We start from the raw sequence: 14,623 nt of genomic DNA on the forward strand, positions 1-14,623 counted from the left end.
TCCAATGTAGACTGAAGATCAGCAGCTCTCCAGGCCTCCAGTGCCGGATTAGAACTACTGAGACATCCAGCATCATGGACTGAACAGTTTCTGTGCTTTTAGATTCTCTAGTATGGGACAGCCAATTTTGGTCTTTCTGGAATGTATCTTGTAATACATATCATAAATCATATATATATTCAGTCTAACAGTTCTGTTTCTTTGCAGTGGTTCTCAACCTTCCTAATGCTGTGACTCTTTAATACAGTTCTTCATGTTGTGGTGACCCCCAATCATAAAATTATTTCATTGTTACTTAATAACTAATTTTGCTACTGTTATGAGTAAATATGTAAATATCTGATATGCAGGATATCTGAGATGCAGCCCCAAAGGGGTCATGACCCACAGGTGGAGAACCACTGCTACCTAATACAGTTGATGAGCTGTGACTAAATTAATCTCAGTAAGGCTGCAAATGAGTACATAAGTACAGGTGTGACAGAACGAAGCAGAAATGATTGATTTGGTGAATCTCATATGACAAACTATAACCAGTTCTCTAAAGAATTGAAGGAAGAGAACGAGATGTTATTTGCAATTCTGAAGGACCATTTTGATAACATTGTGGAGAACAGAATAGAGAGGACAAGTAGAGTCAGAGGGCATTTAATATCCCATTGAAGCAATCAGAAAGAAAAGAAATACAGGATTCAAGCTACAATGGGTCTAGAGATGGAAACTGACTTGAAGGATGCTCAGGAAATGAATCTAGGATGAGTGAATGGCTGGGTGTAAGAAGAGATCTAAGCTAGTCCTCACATTTCTGCATGGGTCTCCAGAGTTGACACCAAAAAAGGTGAATATTGTGTGACTCCACAAACGTTTTCCAGGTACCTACTGTATGCTAAGAGCCAATTTAAGTATTGACAGTATAACAGCAAACAAAGGTTGACAAACCATAGGGTCACAAGAGATTAAACAATCAAGTCCACATAAAACTAGCCAGCACAGACCTCTTCCATTGAAACTTTAAACAACTGAAGAAAGAAATGAAATGCACTAGGAGATAGAAAGGCATCCCATGTTCATGGATTGGCAGAATTTATATTGAGAAAAAGATTATTGGTGAATACTATCCACGGATTAAATCCCTATTAAAATTTCCATGGCATTCTTTATAAGAATTAAAAATAAAATCTAAAATTCACATGGAAGCACAAAAAATCCCAGAGTGTTCAAAAAAATAATCCTGAATGTATCACATCTGATTTCAAATTACACCTGTATAACCAAACAACAGAAACAACACACTGAGCATAAAACAGACATGTGGCTCAGTGAAAAGACATAAAACTGATAAATAAACCTACATGACTACAGATATCTGGATTTTGTGATGATGGCAAAAACATACATTGAAGAAATTATAGCCTCTTCTATAATTGGCACTGAAAAATTGGACATTCCTATAAAAATTTTTACCCTGCACAAAAAATCACTTCAAAATGGATAAATGATCTGAAGGTAAGACCCAAAAATCTGAAATTCTGAGGAAAACTATTTCAAGATACAGGCACAGGCAATAGCCTTCTGAATAACATGGTAATAATAGCAAGAAAGAACAAAGAATATTGTCTCAAATTTAAAACCTTATGCTCCACAGAGGAAACCATTACCAGAGTGAAGGGATAGCCTGCAGGATGGGAGAAGATCATTGCTATCCATATGTCTGACCAGAGATAAATATGAACAATATACAAGGAATCTAAAAATTAAATGCCAAAAGAACAATTAGCCCAATAAAGAGGCAATGAACTGAATGGTCCTCAAAAAAAGGTTTTTTAAAAAGTCATTAAATCATGAAAGTCTTCAATATTCTTAATCATCAGGAATATGTAAGTCAAAGCTGTTCTGTGATTCTTTGTTATACCAGTACACCAGTAGCAATGGTTGTCATCAAGAAAACAAACATCAAATATTAGTAAGGACACGGGGGGGGGGGGGGGAGAAACCCTTATATATTTGCTGGTATAAATGTAAACTAGTCTGGTCACTATGTAATGCCACTCCTCAAAACCTAAAAAAAAAAAAAAAATAGAGCAATGGTGAGATCCAGTGATAAACTAGTCCTACATATATGTCTGAGTACTGGAGGACACTAGTGTCTCTGTACTGATAGTACTAGTCATAATGGCCAATGGTTATAAGCAGATGAATTCATTAAAAATGCAAAACTTGTACATGGAAGAGTTTTATTCAGTCACAAACATGAGCAAACTTAAATTACTTTCAGGAAAATGCGTGGAAATGGGAATCATCATGCTAGCGTTAAGAAACCCAAATATGAATGGTGACTCATGCTTTACTCGGTCATGCTTGACAAAGCCTAGCACTTGGGAGACTGAGGCAGGAGGACTGATGTGAATATAAGGTCAGCCTAGGCTAGAGAGTGAAGCCCTGTCAAAACAAAACAAAACAAAACAAATAAAAAAGCAAGAAAACAAATAAACCTTTTCTCATATGCTGAACCTAGATTTTTAAAAAAGCAAGCAAACAAAAGAACCCCAAGAACAATGTGAAAATAAAAAGGGAAATGTAGTGGTCAGCTTTATCAGCTTGATAGTCATCTGAGAGGAAAGCCTCTAAAGGAGTTGTCTAGATCAGGTTTGCCTGTGGTATGTCTGGGGAGGGATGATCTTCACTGTTAATTGATACAGGAAGGCACAGCCCACTCTGGGCAGCACCAGCTCTAGGTCCTGCCTTAACTAAGTAAACTAGCTAAGCATGGACTTGTGAGGGAGCCAGAGAGTGATCCTCCATGGTTCCTGCTTCAAGTGCCTGCTTGAGTCCCTGTTTTGATTTCCCTCAGTGGTGGGCTGTAGCCTGTAGGCTGAAATACACCCATCTTCCCACTATGATTTTGTCACAACAACAGAAACGTAAGTTAGAACAGGGAGTTTGGGGCAAAGGGAAGGGGGCGATCAATGGGGATGGCAGAGTGACAATAGCAGGTTGACTGTGATCAACATATGTACATATGTAAGTGTCATATTAGAACCCATTATTTTGTACAATTAATACATACTAGCTTAGAGAAGAAATCACCTGTTTAAAGCCGCTTACTTTGTTTTTGAGGGAATTGTGACCAGAGACAGAGTGACACCCTCAGGCTATATAGTTTGATAGTGACAATGACAGGTCTGGAATTTGAGCCTTTGGACCCATTATGTTTCTGTTCCTCGGAGAAACAGAAAGGACACTGGATGAGAAGAGCTACAAAGAACTTTGTATAACTTTGTCCTTCAGAGGAGGTAGGAATGAGTTACTAATAGAGGAAGGGGATATGAGTGTGAACACTGAGGCAAGGAAGAGAGGGCTTGTCATCGTGACACGTATGAAAATGCCCTCCTGTCTTGAGTTCGTACAGCTCCCAATAGGGAACAGGGAGGTACACTCAGAAACTCTGTCAGAGTAAGGACAGTGCTTGACAGAGAGGAAACAATAGGAAATCACTATGGAAGAGAAAGGTGGATAAACAAGGTAGGCTGTATGTATATGTCAATATAATGGCTGATGTTGGTTTACTGGTCTCTGTGCCCTTACACCATAATAAATGTCCATATGTTTTATGTTTGATTAACAAAGTAATTATTTGTTGACCATTGAGAGGTCACACATTACAGAGGTGTAAGAAGTCAGGAACTTAGGCCGAGTATCACATTAAGAGGTCTCATCAGAATTCTAACTAACAATAGCAGGCACACAATATTTCATAGTTTGGACACTACTTTAAGGCTCTAGATACATGAACTCATTCATTCTTTTAAGACAACCCTACAGGGTATGAAATATTCATAGATGAGAAAAATGAGGTATAGAGAACCCAAGCAATCTGTCCTAGGTTAATCTGCAGCAGAGCTGAGAGTCAAGCCTGGAATCCACATTTTGATGGCCGCATCGAGTGCTTCTCCCTTCTCTGTGTCTCCAGGATCAATGGCTCCATAACAACCACACTCGTGCTGTCTTCCTGCACAGAGGCTTTAATTGACAGACCTTTAGATTCCTTTTTCAAAGTGGAAATTAGAATTAAGTTAGAAAAAAGCAGTTCACATGTGAAAAAATTGTTTTATGTATTTATTTCTTCTGATAATTAGCTTTGCTTATACTTTATGGTCAAGCAAAGAGTGTAATTCAAGAAACATGTACAGAAAAAACAGGAAGGGAGCAATATAGTTTCAAAAATGGGAAATTTACCGGGTTCACAACTTGTAAAGGAGGAATGCATGAATAAGAAGTCAAATATGTGCAAGCCAAACTGTCCCATACAAATATTTGAACACTCCCTGGAGGACTGGCTGCCCCAGGAAGGCCTGGCTGTAAACTAAAGGTGTAACTTCTTTTCAAGGTAGCCAGAATCCTGCTTACTATTTTGTGACTGTCCATAAGATGGGTTAATGGAGATGGGAAAAATTGCTGTGAGAATTACTAGAATTCTATTGTTTTATCTTTTAAAAGGCCACCTTGCATACTTCTCATGGACTTACATTAAGTGGCTTTAAAATACACAAGCTGTGGTAGAATGTTTCAGAAGGCTGTTGCACTTGATTTATTCCAGAGCTGGTGAGTAGAAAGGTCAGGTTTAGTTGTGTAAAGTTGTCACTAAGACAACACGGAAGCATTGGTGTATGGAAAGAAGCATCAGTAGCGTTTCTCAGCTCCCACACACCATAGAGGAAGGGTTGATTGTGTATGAGTGGAAAGGGTAGTAAACAGAGATGTGTGGCTGAACTCACAGTTGCACAAAATGAGAGACCTTTAAAAAATTATGTCTCTGTGTGTGTGTGTGCACAAGCACACATGTGCTTGTGTACATGTACAAATTAGCCTATTGAGATAATTGTCTTCCAATACTCCCTTCCTATCCCCTTTACACTGTTCAGTGGTGCATTATCTTCAACTGTTTTTGTGTATTTGTAAGACAAACTTAGAATCCTGATCATAACATATTTCTTCAACTCTATTAAGGTTTATAGTTCTGCCCCGGGTGATTTTGAGCTCACTGTATAGTTTTGTTATGGCTCATATTTGTCCAATATCAACACACATGCACGCGCGCGCGCGCGCGCGCGCGCGCACACACACACACACACACACACACACACACACACAGAGCAAACAAACAAAAAACAAAACACCCAACCAGACCACAAAGTTATCCAGGTGGTGGCCAGCCACTGTAGTAAGGGCGAGAATGTGCTGAGCGAGGAAGAATAAAGTACTATTTTTATACTTCACTTTCTCCTTTTGTGTTACTGGACAGGATGGCCAAGTCCATGTTTGTTATGCTGTGGTCTGTTCTTAGAATGATGCTCGTCAGGATCAATGAGCATGACACTCTGAGGGGAAAGTAAGGCTTATTATGTCTCCACTTGGGGCTTTGCATTTCTAGCATTAAAAGTAACTCAGTTATCCTCCACATCTTGCCAGTAGTATAGAAGCTAGAAACCTCAAGTTGAGATCAATTACTATTCTAGCCTCTTTAGTTTTCCTGGCATTTGAGAAGTAGCAACTGGAAAATTCGAGTGTGTTGTGTGCAGGGAGATCAGAGACCAGTGGTTACAGAAGCCAAGGAGCCCTTGAGACAGTGAAACAGATGGAGTTTGGATGGGTTCAGTGGGTGTCTGTCCCGGGTATATTCGGTTGCTCAGTGTGTGGTGGTGAAATGAACCCTTACTATTATTCTATTGTGGGGAAGATGGGGTTAATGGATAAGAGATTTAATTTACTTGAATAACTTGTCCTATTAGAGGCTGTTTGTTCTGTTTGGAGTAGGGTTTTTGTGCAGAACTGCTCTATATGGTCATAGACCACCAAACAAATTAGGTGAACCCATTAGTTCACAAAATCTTCCCTTTTCTAAGGCTATTATTTTCTTCCCTTAAAAGTAGTAGATCTGCCAGCCTTGGTATGCATGTGTATACATGTGTGTGTACCTGTGTAAATTAACATGAAGCTAGGAAGCTGAGGGAAATATAATTCTTAATCAGAATGAAGTATTTATCAAGAATATCTTAGTATGTTCACTTATGTCAGTAACCTGTACTAATGGCAAAGGGTGTTTTCTGGCTTTAAATATGTATCTGCTCCATGGAAAGCAGCAATTATTATTTTGTTTTGTTTCTGTAACTTACTGATAGGATTCTCATCTGTTTTTTGAAGCCAGCCATCACTTCTCCAGATAAGGAACAGAGCTGTCTGTGGGTGGGGTCAAATATGCCTGTGACTTGTGACTATTGGAAACAGAGCAAAATATTTGTGACAAGCAGCAATAGTACTTGCTGGACCTCTAAAGCATACACATCTGTAAATGGAGAAAAGAGACTATTGAAGGTTGCTTCAAGAAAGAACCACTGTGTCTACAGAGTAGGCAATCGTAATTCAATATTTGCAAAAGCAAACTATGTGTGGGTGAAAGAACATGTTTTTGTCAAAAACATTGGTGGCATCCCTCCATGCTGCATGTGATCCTGGTAGTAAATCCATGAAGTTGAGTATTAGAGACAGAATTGACTTTTGACAACTTATTATGTGATAAATAATATTCATTCAACCCAAAGGATCTCAAGGCCACCTTTAAATTGTGGTGATGCTGGCTCTTTGCCAGATACACACAATGAAATTCTTTCACCCACACTGAATTGTATCTAGTAACTGCAGTTGGCTGTGTATGTGTACACTATGTGCTCATTTTTTACTTTGGCCTCCACACCTTGTTTCCTAGAGGTGGTCTACACACTGCTGTAAGGTTGGTTGCCACAAGGTCTGATTGTATAGGACTCAGTTTCTTGACTTCCATTTTTGTTAAGTGCTTGTATGGTAGTTGTGATTTAAAGATTGTTTCATTTATGGTTTTGGAGATGGTGAGAGATTCTGTGCTGATTTTATATTAGATTTTTTCTATTCTTCTCCAAATATAAAAAATGATAAATTTGGTGATATTGTCCCAAAGAAAATGTAAAAATATAAAATGTTAAATGGGAATTTTATCTTTGAATACCCTTGGAGATCCCAGAGAAATAACCATATGAAGGTGTTGGGGCTTAAACCATTTGGCGGTTCATTTGCCATTCCATCCTATAATATGTGTGCCCACACTGGAAGGAGGGAGGCCCGGGAGGTCACGTGGAGTGGAGAGAAGAGGAGGGTACTCTTGAGAAGCTGGCAGACTTAACAAGGTGACTGAATAGCTTCCTAAGGGGAGGAGCAGAAGCGTAGAGGTGAACAACCTCCTTCAATACATGGGAGAATGTTCACAGCAGCCAATGCCAGGGAAAACAAGGGGCTATTGCTCCCCACAGAATCTCTGCCAGGGAACAGAGGCGACACCAGGACTATTGTCAGAAGATGCAAAGTTAGGTCAGAAAGACTGAACTGAGTGAGTGATAAGGCAATGTATTGAAATGTAATGTCCAGACAGAAGTAATGAACTCATCGGCAGAGTTACTCAGAGGCTGCAGAAGAGGAAAAACTGATGTGACAAATTTAGCTGTTCTCCAATCACACTCATTAGGCCCTATTGTCAGCTCCAAAAGGCAAATTTTCATTGTGATTTCTACCCAGGATGCTAGGCATTGAAACCTAGAACTTCTCAAAATCAGCTGCCTGCTGAATACCATATGCATCACCTTGCTTGTATCTGTAAAAGATGCAAAGAACACCTCGCTTGCGCCATCAAAGAAAGGTTCCCACACTGTTTGTGTATTATAAAAAAGAGGCACTATTTACTATAAGATCCAAAAGTATTAATTAGCTGCCTTTGGTTTAAATAAAATTGATTGTTAAGGCAGAAAATAGAGGATAATATGAGTCCTATTCTGCCGTAGCCTCCCAATAAAAGAAGCAGTGACCCAACTCATTAGCCCTTTGATTTAATATATTGACACTTGGGTTCGAATAATTCCGTTTAGTGGCTTTTGCTTCCCAGGGATCAATTTAATTAGTTATAAAATGTGACTTCTTGTCAGGAGCTAGAAGAAATGCTGACGTTAAATAAAGTCATACGCAATTTAAACAATAAAGCTATCGATGCCTGGTTAAAAGTTAATGATGCAAGAAAAATGGCTTAATAGAGACAACCTCAGCATTGCAAGTGATGCTAGGAAAATTAAGCTAAGTGGATGAATGAGGAATGGTGATGTTGTTGAATTGTTAAAACAAATTCAGAGCTGCTCTGATGGCTTGGCAAGGTTGTAAGTGGTTATCTTTCAGCCAGGGAGACAGGACTAATTCTAGGCCCCATGTCAGTGTGACTTTAGTGTTGGGTTAATGTGCTGATTTGGGACGTAGGTTTGGATCTATAGGCTAGCAAACTTCTGAGATGAACCTCACACTTCATGAGCGGCTCCAGAAATACTGTTCATGGCCATATCTGGTGGCCTCAATGAGGTCTTCTCTAGGTGCTCTGGTGGCTAGGCCTCTCTGAAGAGTAGCACAGGCAGGACTAGCACTAGGCCTTTTCTGGAAAATATTGGAGCTGAACTCTAGGTCTGGACTTGGGCCTGGTATGGTTCCTTCCTTGGGAAGGTGTATTTCCCTCCCACTGGAAGGTGACTGTTGGTCACATAGTTCTTCCCAATTCAGAGATGTAAGCTTCTCTCATTAGGATTATTGGATGTCACCAACTTCTCTGATACTTTGCCTTTGACCCTGGCTTGAATGTTTTTTTCTGTCAGTGTTGGTGCCTCCAATAGACTTAAATTAAAAAGTGAGTAAACTGACCCAACATTAAGCAACTAGATGGTTTCTAAAATGCTTTCTGACTTCTTTAATTCAGTCATAGATTCAAACTTAATTGCTTAGTCCATGAAATCAACTGCTTTGGGAGCACACTCCAAACAATCAGTAGGCTGGTTAAACATACCCTGTATCTTCTGGGGTATATACACACACCCATAGTTGCCCGTCTTTTGGGTTGCCTGCTACATTAATACCAGTTAGCGAAATAAAAGACAACCACATTTTATTGTCGGACAAAATTTGTATCTCACTTCTTCAACTCTTGCCTCAACTTGAAGAGTTTTCAAATAATTCCTCCAGTCACTGGATTGGCATATGTGTGCTATGTTCAACTCTTAGAAACAGCCAAAGAAGGAGTTCATCTTCTCAGTTTGCCCCCAGCTTATTGACAGGCTCTGATGTCAGTGGTTGCTGGGTGGGAATATAAGAACAAGGAGCTGAGTTCTGGAAAGGAAGATGAAAGGGGATTGATGGCCTTCCACTGGCTCTCTGACACCTTCTTCCCCACCTTGTGGTGGAGCAGGAATCCTCCATTGCTTTCCTGGGGTGGACCAGAAGGGTTCAAGATTGAAGATCCTGAGCTAAAGCTTACTCTTTTGGAAATTTGTTTATTCTTTCTGCTGATTCAGCTGCTAAGGAAATTACTGTAGCATCTAGAGTGGAGCATCAACGTACAAGTGTATCCATCTAGGAAAATCACTGAATAACTTACCTTGTCTGTTTATATGAAATGACTATGCTTGAAAATTGCAATAAAGCACAAATGCTTTGAACCTCCAGTGAAACAAGCACATTAAGATGTGTTGGGGCTACAATGATCTGGAGGTTCATTTGTCACTCTGTCCTATAATATGTGTGTCCACACTGGCAGGAAGGATCCCTGGTAGTTGATGTGGAGAGGACGGGTACTTTCGAGAATCTGGCAAACTTAACAAAAAGCCTCAGGAAAGCTTCCCGAGGGAAGGAGCTTGCTTCTGTAGACAGTAAAATGTTCACAGTAGCCACAGGCAAGGGAGTACAAGGGGACATTGCTGTGTATGCAATCTGTGCCAGTACCAGGCTCTCCACTGGAGTAAAGGTTATCTTTTTATTTGCTTTTCCTTTTGAATGTTGGGGGAAGGGAAATTAGCTGAGGACAAGAGGGAAATTGTTGGGGACTGCTGTTAGATAAACTATTTTGTCTTTGTGTTGACATTATATTGGCTACAGCCTACACAGAGGGGATTGCCTGGAAAGGAAAAAAAAAAAACACCAGGAGAGAGAGGCATTAATATTTTTTAGCGTGTGTGGGTGCACCAGCAGCAGTGGGGCCCGTGTTTTCTTACGGCTCAGATGGCAAAGCTAAGCATTCAGCCTACGGCAGGAAAAAAGTGCCTTTTTTGTTTTCTGACTGCAGAGTCCAGGCATTCCCAGGGGAACACAATGAATGGCCCATTTTGTCCAACACGGTTTCATAGACATAGATCTCTTGTTTTTTCATCATTATTCTTGCCCGTCATTGGGTGTGCACATGACATTTGAGCGTGTTTTAAAGTCTTAACACACTCATGTGCCTGCAATAAAGTTACTCATAACAATCCCGCTTTTCTCCAGACAACAGAGCAGGGTCTGTTGTTTTCATAAGTCACAGCAGCTGGGAGGCAATTGCGTAGACAACAGCTTAATCTAGCTGGAAAATGCAGAGAGAAGACAGCACACACGAAATTTCCTCCCATATTATTCCAACGTGGAAGAATTAAAAGGTGGCCATGGGTGGTCTAGCTCAGTAACTGATTGGCGGAACATACTTTGGATTTTTGTAGAATGGTAAATGTTAGGTATTACTTTTCCCATGTTTGCTAACTGCTAGCAAGCAGGATCAGGCAAATGTACCCAAGTCTGTCTCAGTGGTCATTTGCTACTTCTGAGCTGCTAAAAAGCAGTGTGTTTATATGAGAAGACATTGAGCTAAGTAGTTCTGAAGTGATGGACAGAGTACTCTTTGAAAGGTGTGTAGAAGACTCACTTGAGGCTCATAGCAATTCCCAGCTTCATCAGGCTTCTGGTGTGCAGTCACTAACAGGCTTTAACTCCCACAGTGAGTGACAGAGTTTGGGGAAGAAGAGAGGGGCTGAAAAGTTGAGATCTGTCCTAGAGTGCAGGGAGCAGTACCCTCCCTGTGTCCTCAGAAGAGTCACATGCATTCTACCTGGAGGACAGGAGATAAGAAGTGTGAGTACAATGAATGAGGAAGCTCCTCCTTTCCCTCACACCTTGCTTTGGAGGGAGAAGGGATCGCACAGAGCCCTGGGAAGGAAATTACTTAGAAAGCAAACTTTGTCCTGCTGTGCTTACAATATCAAATCTACTGGCCTTTCCCTTTCGAGGAAATATGCTGTGATAGGATTTCTTGTAGGCTCTTTAAAGATACCCAGGTGACATAAAATGTTCTGTCTCTAAGACATAATGGCTTTGCTGATATTTTTACTGGAAAAGATGAAGCTGTCCAGGCTGGGACCAACTCAGCCCCTCCCTAGGATCTCATGTCTGAGTAAGAATAATCTGGTTCATTTCCAATCTTAGTAGGGAAATATTAACCCTCATGAGGGCACTTCCATAGGAGGCCTAATGGAGAAATCCAACCAGCTGCTGCTGGGGGCGTGGGGTGGTCCTCATTGTCTCGTCTCTTGTACTCTGAGCATGAAGAGGCATCTGAAAGATTCTATTTACAGAGCATCTATTTAGTTCTTTCTTAAAGTTTGTTTTCCTTGCTTCTTTATTATACTTCATGCAACACACTCCTCACTTATCCTTGGCAGAAGGCAGCATTGGAGGCCCAGGAGCCAAGCCCTTGTCTGTCAAAACCCAGTATAGAAGTCAATGCTCTGTTGACCTCTCAAGTTGCTATACCCCAAACCCAGGATAGATAAACCACATAGGCCTTCATGTTAATGCTTACCATCTAAGTTTGACAAGTGAATTGTAGTTACCATTTGTGGTTCTATCTACCAAGCATCAATCTGTTTTTTTTTCATGTGCATTTTCTTTAATTTTAATAATATGCTACCACATGAATTTTAACTTTTACTAACTAGCAGAGGAGAAAACTAAGGAACTATCTGACTGTGATAGCCAGGGGTTGAGCTTAGTTTCCTTTGGTTCCAAAACCTGCGTTCACTCTACTATACCACGCTGCTCCCAGTAAAATGAAGAGGGTGGGGTGACAGCAGTTAATGAATAGGAAGTGGGAACCCACATGAGAAGCTAGAGAATGTCCTACTTCTTATCATCCTTCCTTTTCTTATTCAGTTGAATATGTTGGTTAGGACCCTCTGAGGAAGGTGGCTAGGCTGCAAGCAGCCCTGTAAGGCAAGTGGCTTAGCATGGTGATGGTAAGACTTAGGGCCCACTAAATAAAAGCTATTGCATTCAGAAGTGACTCAAGGATGAGGACATATGTTAGCAACATGGAAGAGATACACAAAATGTGTGTGTGTAGATTACATATATATAGTATAATGCATAAGCATATATATGTATAAATATTGGTTTATGTAATAATTTCTAGGCCTTTCACTACTTTAAAAAAAAGAGTTCCAAGTATAGATTGGAGCAAGACAAGAATAAGTTCAAGTGCTAGATTAGAATTCAAAATACTAATATAATTTCATGATCTCCTGTATCAAAACTATGGTAATATGGAGACTTATTTATATATATGAATATAGTTGTCATTACATGTGTGCATACATAATATATGTATAAGAATATTTCTCAGTTCTGTGAATGAAATGGCCTAGGAATAAAGCAGTTGTTCTTAGCCTTCCTAATGCTGCGATGCGACCCTTTAATATAGTTCCTCATGTTGTGGTGACCCCAGCCATAAAATTAGTTTTGTTGCTACTTTATAACTATAATTTTGCTGCTATTAGTGAAGCATAATGTAAATATCTGTGTTTTCTGATGGCTGTAGGCAACTCCTGTGAAAGGGCCATTTGACACCCAAAGGAATCCCCACCTACAGGTTGAGAACCACTGGAATAACGTATCCCCTAGTGGTTGTCTACACACTGCACATCATGTTCTCAAATACCTTCTCCTGAGTCTTTTTTGGGAAATGGAAAATAATGAATATTCTAGAAAGTGAAGAAGTGCCTGGAGAATTATAGGGGTATGACAAAACTGTTTTATATGTGTATGTGTGAATGTACATTAAAAATGAAAACAATAGGTAGAGGTAGCACTCTTCTGTAGAAGAGTGCCAACTACAAAATGTGTAAGAGCTTAGGGAAGCCACTTGGCACCCAACCTAACTAGTCATGATGAATTCAGAAGAGGAATGTGAAAGGATGCTGAAGCTGCTGAAGGGAGTTGGCCAGAGAAGGGTGTCTACCTAGTCTCAAAACCTTGTTTGTCCCAGACCACATACAGGGAGCCAAGGGGAAAGGGCGTCAGTGTGGTGGGGAAGCCTGGCCAACACTGCACTGTCAGATGACACTAACAGTGGAGGAGGAACTAGTGTCCTACAGTGACTGATGGCTCGTGGTAAGGGGAACAGGGCACCCCTTTTATTCAGATGCCTGCCAAAACATATAATCCAAATTGAACTATAAAGAACATCCCAGTGAAAAACAAAACAACTTAGGGACAGTCTACAAATTAGCTGGCTTGGAATTCTCTAAGTTGCTATGGTTGTAAGGTCAAGAAGGACCTGGCTCACTTCTAGTTCAGAAGAGATGGAGACATAGCTCAGGCTGTAGGGGATGTTTCAGGACTGTTAGTGTCTGTGGATGAGCATCAGGGTTGCTTGGTTTTGGATCCTGGCTTTGTCAATCTGATGACTCTGTTTTTTACCCTTCTGAGGTTGGTTGAGTGCATTACACTGTTCTGTGGATTGGCGGAGATAAAGTGTGAAGGTTGAGTGCATCTCCTGGAGAGCCTGGGGACTTCAGGAATTAATATCTCACTTCCTGAGCTTTGTTCTCCCTAGACACTGCTGTGTGTGGCACCACGGTGAAACACTGTTGAAAATCCCATCCACAGATGGGTGCTGTCAATACTAGTGTAGAGTCTGGCACACTATGCAGTGCTTCATGAGATTTCATTTTCATGTGAGTTCCCCCATCTCCTTGGTAATTTTACCCTGATCCCTCAAGGTGAGCAAAAATATCATTTTCTCATTTATTTCTAAGAAAACCAAGATATACTCATTCAAAACTAAGATGGAAGGAAAATCCAGGAGTTCAACGTAACTTTTACAAATGGGAACATTTGTCTCTTTACAGCCATTTCTTGCTGACCTTTCTCAGAGCCACATGTCCCCAGATAAGCAAAAACACCTTGTTCAATCCTTTAACATTGTAGAAATTTTAGTTTAAGTTTAAATTTAGTTTAATAATGGCAACAGAATTATTTTTATCTTCCAAGATACATGCTTTTCAATATTTGTGAGTTTTCTATAAACAGTGGGAGGTGAGAGCAGAGAGCCAGTTACTCTTAACACATGCCTATAACCATGTAACCATGGCAAAGCCAGCATGGTGGCTGTGTGTTGAACCTCATTTTTGACATGAGGTGCCTATACACTTCCATGATGTGACAGGCACCATACACATCCTCTCCGTGCAGCAGCCCTTCTCCCCCTACTTTCTCCTTGCCTCCCCACTCTATCCCTACAGTGTAGCCCAGAGCTCCAGCCTTGAAGCATATGCACCTCCTTAAGGCACACTAATTAAGAGTAGGACCCCAGAGCTGAATTCAAATCCTGAGCCCTCTACCTGTTAGCTGCCTGCCCTTGAGGAAGCTAGTAAGCTTCTCAGTGCTCATCTATAAAGTGAGGAAACAGCAGAACCTACCTCATCTACAT

The 14,623-nt window shown here is 40.5% G+C and overlaps 1 protein-coding gene across 1 annotated transcript in view; it reads left to right on the plus strand.

The window, feature by feature from the left end:
• Sox6 (SRY-box transcription factor 6) overlaps window positions 1–14,623 on the plus strand; it is a 507,780-nt gene that overhangs the window by 446,764 nt on the left and 46,393 nt on the right. The window lies entirely within an intron of this gene.

This window comes from Peromyscus eremicus, chromosome 1 (genome assembly GCF_949786415.1).
Source record: "Peromyscus eremicus chromosome 1, PerEre_H2_v1, whole genome shotgun sequence".
Lineage (NCBI taxonomy): Eukaryota > Metazoa > Chordata > Mammalia > Rodentia > Cricetidae > Peromyscus > Peromyscus eremicus.